The following is a 14,316-nucleotide window of genomic DNA, read 5'->3' as shown; positions in this document are numbered from 1 at the left end:
TAGCGGAGTTAAAAAGTAAAAATGGCCTTTACATTTGTTATTCAACAGGTGTCGATTTTTTCAAATACTTATTTTTGGGGGTTAAGGGGTTACCATGCATTTTCCCATGTAAGAGTGTAGTCTTCAGCAATAAATAATATTACACAGTGAGCAAGTTGCAGAAGTAAATCAAATTCTGGAAGAATTCTTCTGACTGACACTACACAGTGTATTTTTGAGTGCGGAGCAAGGGCATTTACAAAGAGGAAGAACAGCTTGAGGTAAAACCATAAGTAAAGACTTAGGTGGAACCCTCTAGAAAATCCTTGACCTGTTCTTTTTTCCCCCACTTGTCTTCCCAACCCCCAAATCCAATTTCCACACTGAAAATTTCCCAACCAAGCTTTTTCCCTTGAACTTTTGCTCATCCTGAAAGTTTTTCAGGACCTGTCTCTGTGATCATGTATCACTGGATGCCATAGTCCACAACGTACCTCTGCTCAAACCTGTCAGGCCCCCAAATCCTGAATATTGAATGTCATTCTTGTTTTTCTTCTTCATGGCATTTCCCAAATAAGGCTACTGATTCCTCATAGAATTGTTGTACCCATCCCAATAGCAAGCTTTTTGTTTCCTCTAGACCATACTCACAACACACTGTTCACCTGCCATGGCCACCAAAGCACCAATAACAGGGTGGGGAATTTCCTCATTTCTTGGAGCGACCTGAAGAAGTGAGAGTAGCTGACACTCTGAGAGGATTTGAGAGCATTAAAATGTATTTCTCTCTTTCTCACTCAGTTCAAATGGATGGAACAAAAGAAAACATTTATTTCCATGACTACTTCAGATAAAGCCTCAAATCCTCTGGTTTCACTGAAGTTTTCCCTTTTGTGTCAGAAACAGTACTTTCATCCATAAACCCACAAGGGCTTTAGAGCTCTGCAGTCCTTGTAAGCAATCCCAGAATGATTTAATGTTATTTTCTAGGTTTTGTTCTTCACCTCAACAGCAATTCAGAATGGATTATAATGAATCCATTTTCACTTCTAGGCTTCCAAATGCTTCACAAAATATGCTTTTAAAAAAGTCAGAATTATTTCAATGCTACAAAATTGTTTCTATACTTCTGGATATGCCTGACAAAAATCATAAGGGTGCATAACAGACAATTTCCCGGCCACAATGTGAAACTACAGCAAAGATAACTTTTCTCTTATAAAGACCCACAGAAAGTAGATGTTCCGATTTCCTTCCATGATCCCACGTGTTAGCTACCATTAGTGTTGACAGAGGTGTTCTGAGCTTTAGGGTCTCATGTTCTAATTAAACTTGCTCTGTTTGTTCCTCAATGAAGAGCGATGTATCAGACAGAGACTTGTTTTTAATTCAATTCAGTAATCATTTTTTGAGCAACTCCTATATGCAGGCAATTTACTAAGCACCAAAGATATGGAAATAGAAGATATAATTCCGATTCTCAAGAAATTTGAAATCTAGTAGAGAAGATAAATATTCAAACATTACAGTAATTTTTGTTACAATGGAGGCTGGGTAATAGTCAAAATGCTTCAAACTGGTACAGCAGGGGCCCCCATCTGTCTAAACAGAGACCTGCTGCAGAAGCAGAGATGCATTCTCAAGGGCCTCCCTCTAACCCAGCTCTGAGATCACCATATCCCCATAGAGAGATGTAGGGAGTACAGGAGAACAGCAGTGATGGCCTGGGACAGAGGAAGTAACTCATTCGGCAGGGACACAATTTTACCACAAATTCAAAAATATTTAGATATTTTAAAACTAACATGGTCATTCTGGTGCACAAAAATTAAGTATTAGCTTCAAATTTTAGGAACCATTCTTAGAGGTGACCATGCTTAAGGACCACTGGCCAGCCATGAATGATCACTGAAGATTTTCTGGGAGAGTCTTTTTCTTTTTTAATATTTTGTTTATTTACTTTTTAGAAATGAGAAGGAAGGGAAAAAGAGAAACATCAATGTATGGTGGCCTCTTGCATGCCCCCTACTGGGGACCTGGACTGCAACCCAGGCATGTGCCTTAGACTGGGAATTGAACCAGCAACCCTTTGATTCACAGGCCAGCACTCAATCCACTAAGCCACACCAGCCAGGGCTGGGAGAGTCTTTAATGCTGTTCACATAATACACTGGTTTTCCTTCTTCCAAGTACATTGTAGGACTGTACTTTCTGCATCTTTTGAGGTAAAGCATAAGCATGTGATTTGCTTTAGCCAGTGAAAGATAAGCAGAAGTGTTGTGAAAGTGATGGAAGACACTAAGAGCCAGTAAAGGATTAGATTAGAGCTCCACCCCAATATACTCACTCAATGAACATATGGCATTAACTAGACATGTATCTTGTTGCTTTAAGCCCCCAAACTTGGGGTTGTTTGTTATTGATCAATACTTAGTGTGCCCTGACTGATGCAAAAAAACTAACTTTAATTGTGTAGAGCAACTCAATTTTTAGCCAGAAGAAAAGAAAGAGATGGTTATCCTAAGCAAAGGGAGAGTAAGGACAAAGATGTGGAAGTGATATTAGGCCTGGATCAACATAACTGATAGTATAATGACAAAAGATTTGTTACAGAGGTAGGCAGGAGTCTGTCATAAAGTAGCTTGTATAGGATTTCAAGAACTATGGACTTAATAGGCAGGATTGAGGGGGTAATGATCAAAAGGGCCTTAGCATTCCCCTCAGATTGGTTAAACTTTATACATATTTATTTCTTCTGGATTCTAGGCCCCCACTTTCCCATTTCTTAGAACATTTACCTTAGAAACTTTGTACTAGTAAATGTTTTTCTGCCCCTTTGAAATATAAATTTCTCCCAGCCCCTTGCCAATTTAACAGTCCATGGATGTCTTTCTCAAGGACTTGGAGACCATCTCTTTGAAATGTAATTATAAAGAAAGACAGCATCCCTATCTTCCAGTCTTTGTGGGAGGGTAGGAGCCTAACTTAAGACACTGTCAATTAGCAAACACACATGGCCTTATTACATTGACTACCTCACCACTGAGTCCCCCAGGACTTTACTACTTGCTCACCTCAGTGCTTACAAACTCCCTTGCCTTTGGTTTTCAGGGAATTGTGTTTAATTCCTCTCCCATATTGCAATCATCTTGAATAAAGTACTCCTTGTAGTTTAATTTGTCCAGTGCAATTTGTCTTTGACACCAAGAACAAAAATAAGGAGGTCATTTTAGCAAAGCACAGAGAACTAGTAAATTAACATGACCTGATAACTAGATGTGAAGAGAGAAAGAGAAGTGAAGAGAGAAAGTAATCATCTGAAGTGGCTCCAACGTGTTTTGGGATGATGCCATCCACCCACCGAGATGGGGGATAAGAAGACGGATGCTGTGGAGGCAGATTAACTGTGAAGACAATAAAATTTCAGATTCCGGACCCCTCACTTCCTCAGTCTCTTGCAAGGCCAGGAACCCAGCAAACTGTTTATATAATCATATATTTTTAAAACCTTGCAAAATTAAGATGTTTAAACTGTAATCGATAAGAGAACAGTTTCTAGTTTCTCTCTACTATAACTCCCCATATGTTGCTTTTTCCCCCCAGGTTGTTGCATAAATGTGAGCATTTGTGGGGGCCTGGTAAGAGGAAACTGAGCTGGGAATGTCGCTATTTGCAACTTGGAAATCAATTTTGGAATATTTCAATATGAAAAAATTAACTAAGCATCTGATTTGGATTTACATGAACTGTACAGGCATACCTCATTTTATTTCACTCGTCTTTATTGTGCCTCACAGATGTTGTGGGTGTTTACAAATTAAAGACAAAACTCTCCATCAACAAAAAGGTTACAACTTGCTTTATTGTCACACTCACTTTACTACAGTAGCCTGGCACCAAACACACGTTATCTCCAAAGTATGCCTATACCTACTCTTTCATCTTTAACTTCTTAAATTTTGGTTTTTAAAAAAAGGAATGAAACAAAAGTGATAAATTTATTAATGAAATAAACAGATAATATACATTACTCTGCCACTGAAAAGTGACTTCTAGTAAAAAAACAAAAGATCATATTCATGTCGTAAATTTATTAAGAGGAAAAGATAAACTGCTATTAGAAGTAATAAGCTTTATTTGATACACAGATTAAGTAAAGGAGTGAATTATCTGAAAACCATAAAAAAGGATTTAAATATTCATCTGATTTGAGATAGTTATTGACAAAATAATATAAAATTCATGAACCCACACTGCAATGCAGATACAACAACAAAGCAACTACAGAATATCACTAATTTAAGAGTATATAAAATTAACCACTGCATAAAAAAATGTGAAATGTTCTGAAATTTTACATTTCACCTAAGAATGAACTTGAGTGAGGGTTTCAAAACTTGTCAACAGTCTTAAAAATTCACATGACCAGTTAAACTAATCAACACTTATAAAGTGATCAATAATAAAATAGTTTTCATTCACCCACAAAAAACCAAAAGATTAAATAATCTTTCTGTCCTATCAAAAATTGATATAACACAATTATTGTTATATCAGGAAGGCACCAATTGGGTACGCAGCTAAAAAATGATTCAGAAAACGTGTTACAGAGATCAGTTGGTTAATAAATAGGACAATATTTTCTGAATTTCATAACATTTGTTGTATTTTTAAATTTTTTAATTTGTTGGGATTTCTTTTCTCAATTTAAATAAATACTCAGTTTCATATGTGATGGTGTATAATTTTGATTCCCAACAATTGTCTAAGCTTTAAACCTCACAAAACCTGGATCTACCCTTGAAGACAAAATTTGTAGGTATGATAGTTAATTTTATGTGTCAGCTTGATTAGGCCATAAGGTGCTCACATACTTGATCAAACATTATTCTTGGTTTTTCTGAGAGTATTTTAGAATGAGATTAACATTTAAATTGGTAGACCAAATAAAACAAATTGCCCTTCATAATGTAGGTGGGTCCTCATTTAATCAGTTGAAAGCCTGAATAAAATAAAAGAATGACATATCTCCAATCCCAATTAAGAGGGAATTCTCCTGCTTTTCAGCCTTTGAAACTGCGATATCAGCTCTTCCTGGTTCTACAGGAGTCTGCCAGCCTGGGTCAATCTTGGACATCAACTCTGCAGATTTTGGGTTTACCAGCATCCACAACTGCATGAGCCAATTCCTTATAATAAATCTCTTTATGTAGAAAGAGAAATTGTATATATCTCCTTGTTTTGGCTCTGTTTCTCTGGAGAATCCTGACTAATACAGCAAGGTGAACAGCATAAATTCAATTTCAGATATGCTGAATTTGTGATCTCTCTAAGATATTTTATATACTAAAAACACTCTTTGGATCACTGAGTGTACTTTTCAGCCTAAAAAATATCATAAATCAAAAGCAAAAATTCCAAAAATATGTTCTGCTAACCATTCTTTAACTCTTCCTAAGTAGCTTGGAATGAGCATAATACTGTAAAGCCACAATATTTTCCTTGGGTGGAGAGAGGGGTGTGTCACAAGCCCTCTGAATACCTGATGGAAGCCTTGCCCTCCACTAGAAGGCAAACTGCACCATGGAAGGAACTACATCCTGATCAGGGCTCTATTCCCAGTGCCTGGAATAGCATTTGGCATGTAAAAGACGGTAAATATTTTGAAATAAAAAAATAAATAAGCAAACCCTGTACAAGAAGAATGCAGATATACCCACATAAATCCACACCAAATACCACTTTGCACACAGTGTCTAGAGCCTGTGATCCCTTAGTTTACGATTTACTTTAATAAGGTTCCAACCAGGATGGATTCAAGAAAAGCATTACTTCAGAATTTCTATATTTCTCTACTTGTGGATTTTGACATTACACTTGTATAAGAAAGAGACTTAGAGAGAAACAATCAGAGAGAGAAGAAAGAAACAAAAACAGACAACCGACCTCTGGGAAACAGTGCAGGAAAATTGGCAGTCTCTAGCCTGGTGAACTTGCCCAGCGAACTTGCCAGGCAGCACCAGACTGCAGAGTCTTTTTTTCCAAAGGGATATGTAGGCTTGAACATATATTTTTTATTTGCCCTTTTCCAATAGTGAGGATAATATAATAGATTTATGTTTCACGAATTGATTCCTAAATCATTTCATAGAAAACTAAGGGAGGAAAGAAGGTAATTAATGTCAGACTTTGATATGTGCATATAAGCACTATAAAGCCCAGCTTATGAGAGGCCATGAATATAATCTTTAGTAGTGTATAAAATAGAGGAATGACCATAAAGTGATAACGAGTAAAACTGTAGACACTAACCTGCTGCTACTTACTTCACAGAGGCTAGAAAAGAATAGTCTTAACAGCACTCCACTGAATTGAGATGACAGGAAACTGTTTTCAAGATCAGCTTAAAAAACAGTCACTGGTGTCCAAAGGAACATAATGTGGAAATAACTAAACATCAAAGTCATTTGAGAGCTTGCAAAGCAGCAACAATAACTAACATTTTAACATAGCAGAACATTTGGATCACATGAAAATCTAAGAATGTAAATATAATTTTAATTTGGGGGAAATGTAGCCCTGAGATACTCAGTGACCAGTAAGTCACAAAGCTCTGTTGGACTGGCCTCTAAACAGAGGAGCTAAAGGAAAGGACACCAGCTCAGCAGCACGAAGCAGACCAACTCACATGACACAGTGGCTGTGGGAATACCCAAGGTCTGTGACCTAAAAAAAGGACAGATTCCATTTTTACTACTGAGACAATTTGTCCACATTTAGTTCCCACGTAGAAAGCAAAATAAATGTGAGAATGACAAGACAGGAGACACTTGAATATTCTTTGTCTATTTTAATGTTTCCTCCTTGCCAGCAGGTGTCCTCTGGCTGGAAAGTTAAGTAATGATGTAGTCAGCCCTGCTATTCAGACATATTGTGAACCAGGTGAGCAGCAATAACTTATTCTAGGATATGCAGACCTTGTTCTCCTCTGTCATAAACAGAAAGCATTTCAGGAAATCTGTACCTCATTGAAATACATATAAAAATGTTTATCATGTTTTGGCATTTGAGAATCATAGTTTTTCTCTACAGGAATATAGATAATATGCCCACAGATGGTTTGGCAGTTATATAATCTTAGTATTTATTTCCAAAATATTTATCAGGAACAAAATATATTGTTACTCATGTTTTTACTAGTTGGTGTGTGCTTTTTAAAAACAAGTTTTAGTATAGTTTGTTTCTTCTAATCTCTTCAGAAAAACGTTGCTTCCCTTCTTAAGAAACAATTCAATATTCTTGACTATGCCTGGGTGCAAACCATTACTTCAAATTATATTTTACAGTATACTAAATAGAGTATTGGACATATCACAGTAAACCTCATAGTTCACATTTATTTTCCAAGTTTTATGCCTAGGAGTCCATAAGGCTTTCTCTTCTGCCTTGTCTAGTTTTCGATTTACATCTGCCCACCACCAGATGTTATTACTTGACGTGGCATTGTATATCATTGCCATGTAGGTGGCATAAAGATTTATGTCCTCTTCATGGAGAGCTGACAAATTCTATTTTATTTCACAATGGATGAATGCAAATCACTTGGCCTTAATGTTTCAAAAACAAAGTTATTACTGTTTGGCATTCTTTTTGGCTTGAAAAATGTTTGGCATTTTGCACACATGCAGACACATGCAGACATGCTATATATATTTTTTTCTTTTTGGGTTGGTTGTATATTTTGAAGCCTGATTGCCCTAATAAAGCTTTGGGGTTAATTCCCCTGCTTTAAAATCAGCATATTAGGCAAATAAGCATGGCTTTCTTTTTCATTTGCCTTGCTTATCACAGTGTGTGGTTTCGGTTTTTCAGAGCACTAAGTTATCCAGGACTCTGATTGATGCAATTGTTATCTTGCATATTGATTTATAAATGACTTTCTCATTTGTTTTCACAATTCTATATTTCATAGACTGGAGGCATTCCCAAACACATCACATTGTATCATTTCAGAGATCAGATAGTTCTCTTTGGCCTCAGGCCTCTCTGTACAGGAACTACTCTGCTTTGTGCAATCTATTTACTTTTATAATTAAAATATATTTTAGACCTTACTTTAAATATTGCATGTAATTGGTAATGGGCTCCTATACAGCAGTTTAATTTTATAGTTTTTATGTAGTCTGTAACACCTAAGAAACATGGGAAGGGAATCAAGGGCTGGGCTACATGATCCACATTTGTTCTGTTATCCCAGCAGTAGGCACATCAAGTGCTCAACATTGCTTTTTCACTGATACAGATAGAGTGGCTCTTGAATGACATGGAAAATAAACACCTTTGCTAGATACAAAGATAAACTTTGAAAGTATAGGAATCTAGGAATAATTTGTCCCAGATTTGATTTTAAAATCCCTCTATTTTTTCAATTTTAACCCAATAGTATAAATATAATAAAACAAAGCCTAGCATTATCCCAAGCAGGTGGAGGGATTCAATCTGATTTTCAAGTATTATAGGCTTGGCTTCAAATTCAAAAACTGTTGGGAACTGCCCTGCCTAGTTTCAGAAACTGTAACCTCCCCATGGCTAAGGGTGAGTGAGCAACCTTCAGACCAGAAGCCACTAAGGAGACAGAGCTTATCTCCCTGGCAGGGGTGCCACTTCTGCTCCTTTTACTTTACCCCTGCCTGACCCCCAATGCTTCGTCAGTTAGCCAATAAAGGGTAAGATTTCCCAAGGGGGGAATGGCCTAAGACAGGCACAATGACAGGGAGGCCCCAGGGAAGGTCTTGGGGGGCTATAGCAAAAGGGGGTGATGGACCCTCGCCTCTTAGCTTTGACACATAACCTGAGTCCACATTCTGTCTTCAAGAAGTCTCCTAATCTCAGGGCTGCCTTACTGCCTCTGCCTGAATTAAGCCTGAAACAATGCCTTATGTGTGAAATAATGAGAGAGGGCAGTGCAGCCCTGTGCTGGAAAGGGCAGATTCCCCAGGTGATCAGGCCTAAGAAAGAATATGTAAAATCCTGTGAAACCTGCTTTGTTTAGAATGCTCTCAATTATGTGATAAGAGTCAAAGCAAGAAGTGAGTTTGTTCCTCAAAGTTTTCTGGCTCTTTAGCTATCAGACCCTGACTCAAAATAGGCCCTCAGAGTTCTTTGTATGTTATCAATTGCTTGACAATAGATAATGCCTGACAATAATTAATGAGATTTACTTGTATTCCTGTGCAAAACGAACCCAATAAAAGCCCATTGAGGAAAAGGCTCTTGGCCTTTCTCCTTTGAGAGATTGGCCACCTTCCTCCCCAAGCAGATCATGTCTTGGTAGACTTATTCTCATCCATGGTAGCTGGGGGGGGCGGGCCTGAAGGAGGAGCCCTCCCCCCCCAAAAAAAAAACACAGTACAAGTGCTAGAAAAACTATTAATGAGAACTTGTAATTAGGCCAAACTGGTTCCCATGGCCACCTCTTCCAAACTAAAGAGGTGTTTAAGAAAAGAAAAAAAGAGAGATTAGAAAGGGTGAGTTGAGCTTGAGAGGCTGTACCTGGGGAACTCACAATCTCAGGCCAAATTCATGCATGAGATGGAAGCATTGAGCTTTCTTTAAGGTTGAGAACCTCAAAGAAGGGTGGACATGTACCTTGCTCCCTAAGTTAATCCCAGGGACTCTGAATGTCTTCTGTGGAATCCACTCAAGCCTCCACAGTATGGGAGAAGTAGAGTAGAAATGGTAACATGGCAGGTTGGTCTAAGCATTAAGAACAAGAGACAACCTCCTAAGATTCTTGTGACACCAGAGTAAAATAGGAGAAAGTCTCCAGCAATCCCCAACAGTATAAAAGATTGCTCCAAAATAGAACCAGAGGAGGTCTTGTAGACTAAACACTGGATGACACAATATAGAACTTCTATTAGAGGTCAGATAAAGGAACACAGTACATATAACAGCACAATAGAAGAGGACCACACAGAATGAACTACACCCTACCATGGATAAAGATCTAAAAGAAGATTCTTTCTTTTCCCTAAGATAATAAATTTGCGTATTTTCTCCCTCTCCATTTTGAATGAGTTTAAACTTATGATAAATAAAATTATCCTACTGAACTCATCTGAAATTGACTAATGATGTTTTCATAACTACTAGTCAATGTGCTGTCACATAATGTTAAGGGCATCAAGTCTGGAACCAAATCTGCTGTTCTGACTAGTTCTAATTGTAGAGTTATCTAGGATTTGTGACATTAGGCAGGTTACATTATCTCTCTGGGTCTGTTTCCTCACATATGAATTGTGAAAAATAATAGTTCTTTATTTATACTACTGACTTCTATTGTGAGGAATAAATGAATTGACATACATAATGTGCTTATAAAAGTACCTGTAGTGAGTGATGTACACATCAATTACTTCATTATTATTCTGCATCAGAATTAATGATTGCTGAAGATATAAACTAATTTATTTTATTTATTTTTTTAGAAATTAATTTTAAATAGTATGCTCTTTCCATACCAAGTTTCTGGCTTATTAAATTATAAATGCTACATAAATATATTAATATTATACCATTTTAGAGAAGAAATAGAATTAAAGATCATTTAGTTTAAAACTTGTTTTTAAAGCTAAAGAGAATGATATTGAGAAGGGTCAAATAATTTTCCCATGCTTGTGTGGCTAATAAGTTTCAGAAATGGGATTCAAATTTAGGTCATCATTTATTTGTTCAATGTGCCAGGTACCATGCTACATGTTGGAAGTGCAGCAGTACGCAAAGCATGTACAGATCTTACCTCTTAAAGGTTACAATACACCAGGAAATGTAGCTGGAAAGACAGCGGTATATTATGATAAGAGCAATATGGGTGCTGTATTCCTAGGAGCCAATCAAGGCTTAAAAAAAGTGACTTGAAGCCACTGTCAAAATGATGAGTGACATTTAGACAGATGAAGTGGCGGAGTTTGAGTACTTCAGAACAAGGGAGAGCCATCTACGTAAGAGGCCCCTGAGTTGAGAGAGAATATGACTTGTTCAAGGAATTGACATAAATTTCGTATATTTTAGCAAAGTCTGCAGGAAAAGGGGTAAGCAGAAGTAGTAGTACATAGAATAAGATTGTTGGGTAGTCTTGTAAACTATGGTAACAAATGTGAATTTATCTTTAAGGCAGCAAAAACTATCAAAGCTTTGCAGCAGAGAATCAAAGATAGAAAATTTCTATTTTTGGAGGATCCTTCTAAATACAATAGGAGGAAACTGGAGTGGGGAAATGGGAGACAGGGAGACCACTCAGGAGGCTGTTATATCCAGGAAAGAAAACTAGATCATCTTCCTTAACATACTCTGTTGTTTTGAACGTCAATGTAGGAAAACATAAAGGATCGATTGAGGAAAATAAACAGCAAAAACTAAAAAAAGTTACCTTCACCCTTTTTATACAGATCACAGATTGTTAGAGTGAGAAGTGACCTTAAGAAAGCCAATTGGCTTTTCTCTGGATTGTATAAAGAGGCTACTATTAAATGACAAAATCGGAACTAAATCTCAGATCTAAGCTGGTAGCCCAGTGCCCTCCACTATGCCATCCTGGAGTAAACCCCGTAGAAGGAAGGCAAAGCCATCACAGCCACAAGTAGGCTGAGGGGTCCAGAATCCTGAGCAGACTGTCCTGAAAAGTGTCATTCCACACACCCCAGTGTCTCAGCAGCTTGGATCAGAGGCTGCGTTCTGTCACCTGAGAAGACACTGGTCTGGAGGTTTGTGTCTCGAGTTTTAGAATGTGATTTTCTGCTCTCACAGGGAAATCCTCAGGTAAAATTAGTTTAAGTTTAAAACTCAGTGAATGATGTAGTTCAGTTCAGTACAGAAAATAGGCTAGTGCTACGCATATGGGAAACTGTGATGAGTGGCCAATTGCTCTCAGTAATCTAATTGTTAGGTTGTCCCAATAGTTAGGAAAAAATTATATTAAACTGAAATATTCCTGCCTATAATTTCCCTTCACTGGTCTAATTTTTCCCAGGTCACCTTAAATGAATCTTGCAAATAAATATGGATGAAATAATAAGGCTCTGCCCTCTGAAGCCTCTGAAAGCAAGACTTGGTTTATCTTCCATTGAAAAAGAAAACACTTTGGCGTCAAGCCTGAGCTAAATAAATGAGCTCAATTAATTCAGATTCACATTGGGAGCAAAGTTTTACTCAAAATAATCCAGTTCCCTAATATAGCCTATGTTTAAGAGATGGATAGCAAGAAGATTAAATGCTCCAGGGTTCCAGAAAGCACATTCAGAAACAAAGGCTAGAAGCATAAAGCAATGACAATCAACTCAGTGCCTCTCCCCTGCAAACCCTGGCTCTCTGAAGTCTTCTTGGTAATGAGCCACATCTGTAGTAGCCAAGGTCTGTTGTACCATCGGCCTAACGTGTCCAGAACAGAATCAAATGACTGTGACACAAAAAATTCTAATATATTTAGAAATGCATTAGACTCGAGGTTTGGGATTAACAAAAAACCCACTTCTTTCACTGAGTTCCCAGCTCTTGCACATTACTCTAGCGAATAAGCTTCCCATAGGCCAAGACATTAAAGGAGCACCTAACAGTCTCACTTACCCCTTCTCTACACACCATGAAGTTTTGGGTTTCCTCTTAGGAGGATGTCAAAATGTAAAATAATCCCAAATATTTGTCATATAAACACGAATAGATTTACCTTTAACTAAAGGACTATTTTTTATATTAGAAACTAAATGCGTCAGGAAAGGTGGGCCCCAGTGTGCAGTAGGTTTGGATTGTAAATAGTGCTTGAATCTAAAAGACAAAATAAATGAACAAGCTGAAGGTAAACAGACTCACGAAATAGTGGTAAAATTATATTAAAAAATCAGTTATTCATAGTCATTATTGTGTTCAGCATTCAATCCTAAAACTGCAGTCAAAATAAAAGATTTTAGAGACTAACACTTGAATGGTAAAATAACAAAAGCATCTGTAATTCCTGACCAGCAGCCCAAGAGTTAACCTAATTAATTTTATAATTTTTTAGAAATAAAATAACACACAAAATGACTCTATGTATTCATTGGTTCATCTAAACATATGATGATATCATCGTTCCTCCAACCAAAAGCAAACCAGGAAATGACAGAGGCTGCTACTGGCTGGGATTCAGTCTGTTACCATTATGATATTCTACAACTGGACATGGGACACAAGAAGTTAAGAACATGAAAGTAGAAGAATTTTAGTGAAAAGGGGTACCTCTGTTTGTTGTTATTTGCTCATATATTTCCTTGGAATCTCTTTGGATTGAAAACCAAGGCCATTTTTTCTAATTATAAAATGGGACTACTATTAGCCTAGGTATTTACAATGACTCATGCTAGCTTATTTGTTTGTATACAAGGTCTGTCCAGAAGGTGTCCAATCATTAATATGAAAAATAGAGACATTTATTGAAGAAGATATAAGAAACATTGTACATAGAACAATGACACCTCAGTCCCCTTCAAAGTGGGCAGCTTGGGACCTCACACGGTTCTCACAATCACCATCAGCTGCCCCATCATATTTTCTTGAATCTCATCAATGATCTGAAATCTCTTCCCTTTTAAAGGTGATTTTAGTTTTGGGAAAAGCCAGAAGTAGCAGGGCACCAAATCTGGGTTATAGGGAGCTGAGTCACCTGGGTGATTTGATATTTCATCAAAAAACTCTAGATCAGACGTGGTGCACGGGCAGATACATTGTCAGGGTGAATCACCAGTTGACCATAGCTGTGGCCTTCTGAATCATCCAAATAGTTTCCATGGAGGAATGTTCAAGCTTAGTGCAAAATTTGATGCAGATACGTTGCTCCACTCAGTCATTTTGAATATAACATCCACACAGTACACATGCTCACTCAAGTTGTCTACACAATGACTACACACTGACTAGTACAGGGAAGTCATCATTGTTCATGCATGCACATTCCAGTCCACTCTCCTTAGCTGCCAGGTTACATCAATGTCATGCAAACTATTCTCACTATATTAACAATGGCTGGAATTTTTCTGGAATGACTTCATATGTGTGCATGCAGTTGAACACACTAATCACTAAAAACAGGTTGTGCCTCATTTCTGGGAAAAACTATAATTCCTTCTCAGTCCACCTAGGTATTAATACTCCAATCAGTCCACAATGATTAGGTTTAGCTCACAGCTCCTTAGGAAGTACTAACTCCCATACCCCTTTATCCAAAAATGATTACTGTTTCCAATTCTTTACCCCCTCTCTGCTAGAGAATAATACTCAGTGCTCTCTTTGCCATGTGACCTCTCT

The sequence above is a fragment of the Phyllostomus hastatus genome, unplaced genomic scaffold, assembly GCF_019186645.2.
Source record: "Phyllostomus hastatus isolate PE091 unplaced genomic scaffold, TTU_PhHast_1.1 phas_contig_29, whole genome shotgun sequence".
NCBI classification, from domain to species: Eukaryota; Metazoa; Chordata; class Mammalia; order Chiroptera; family Phyllostomidae; genus Phyllostomus; species Phyllostomus hastatus.
This window is presented reverse-complemented; position numbering follows the sequence as displayed.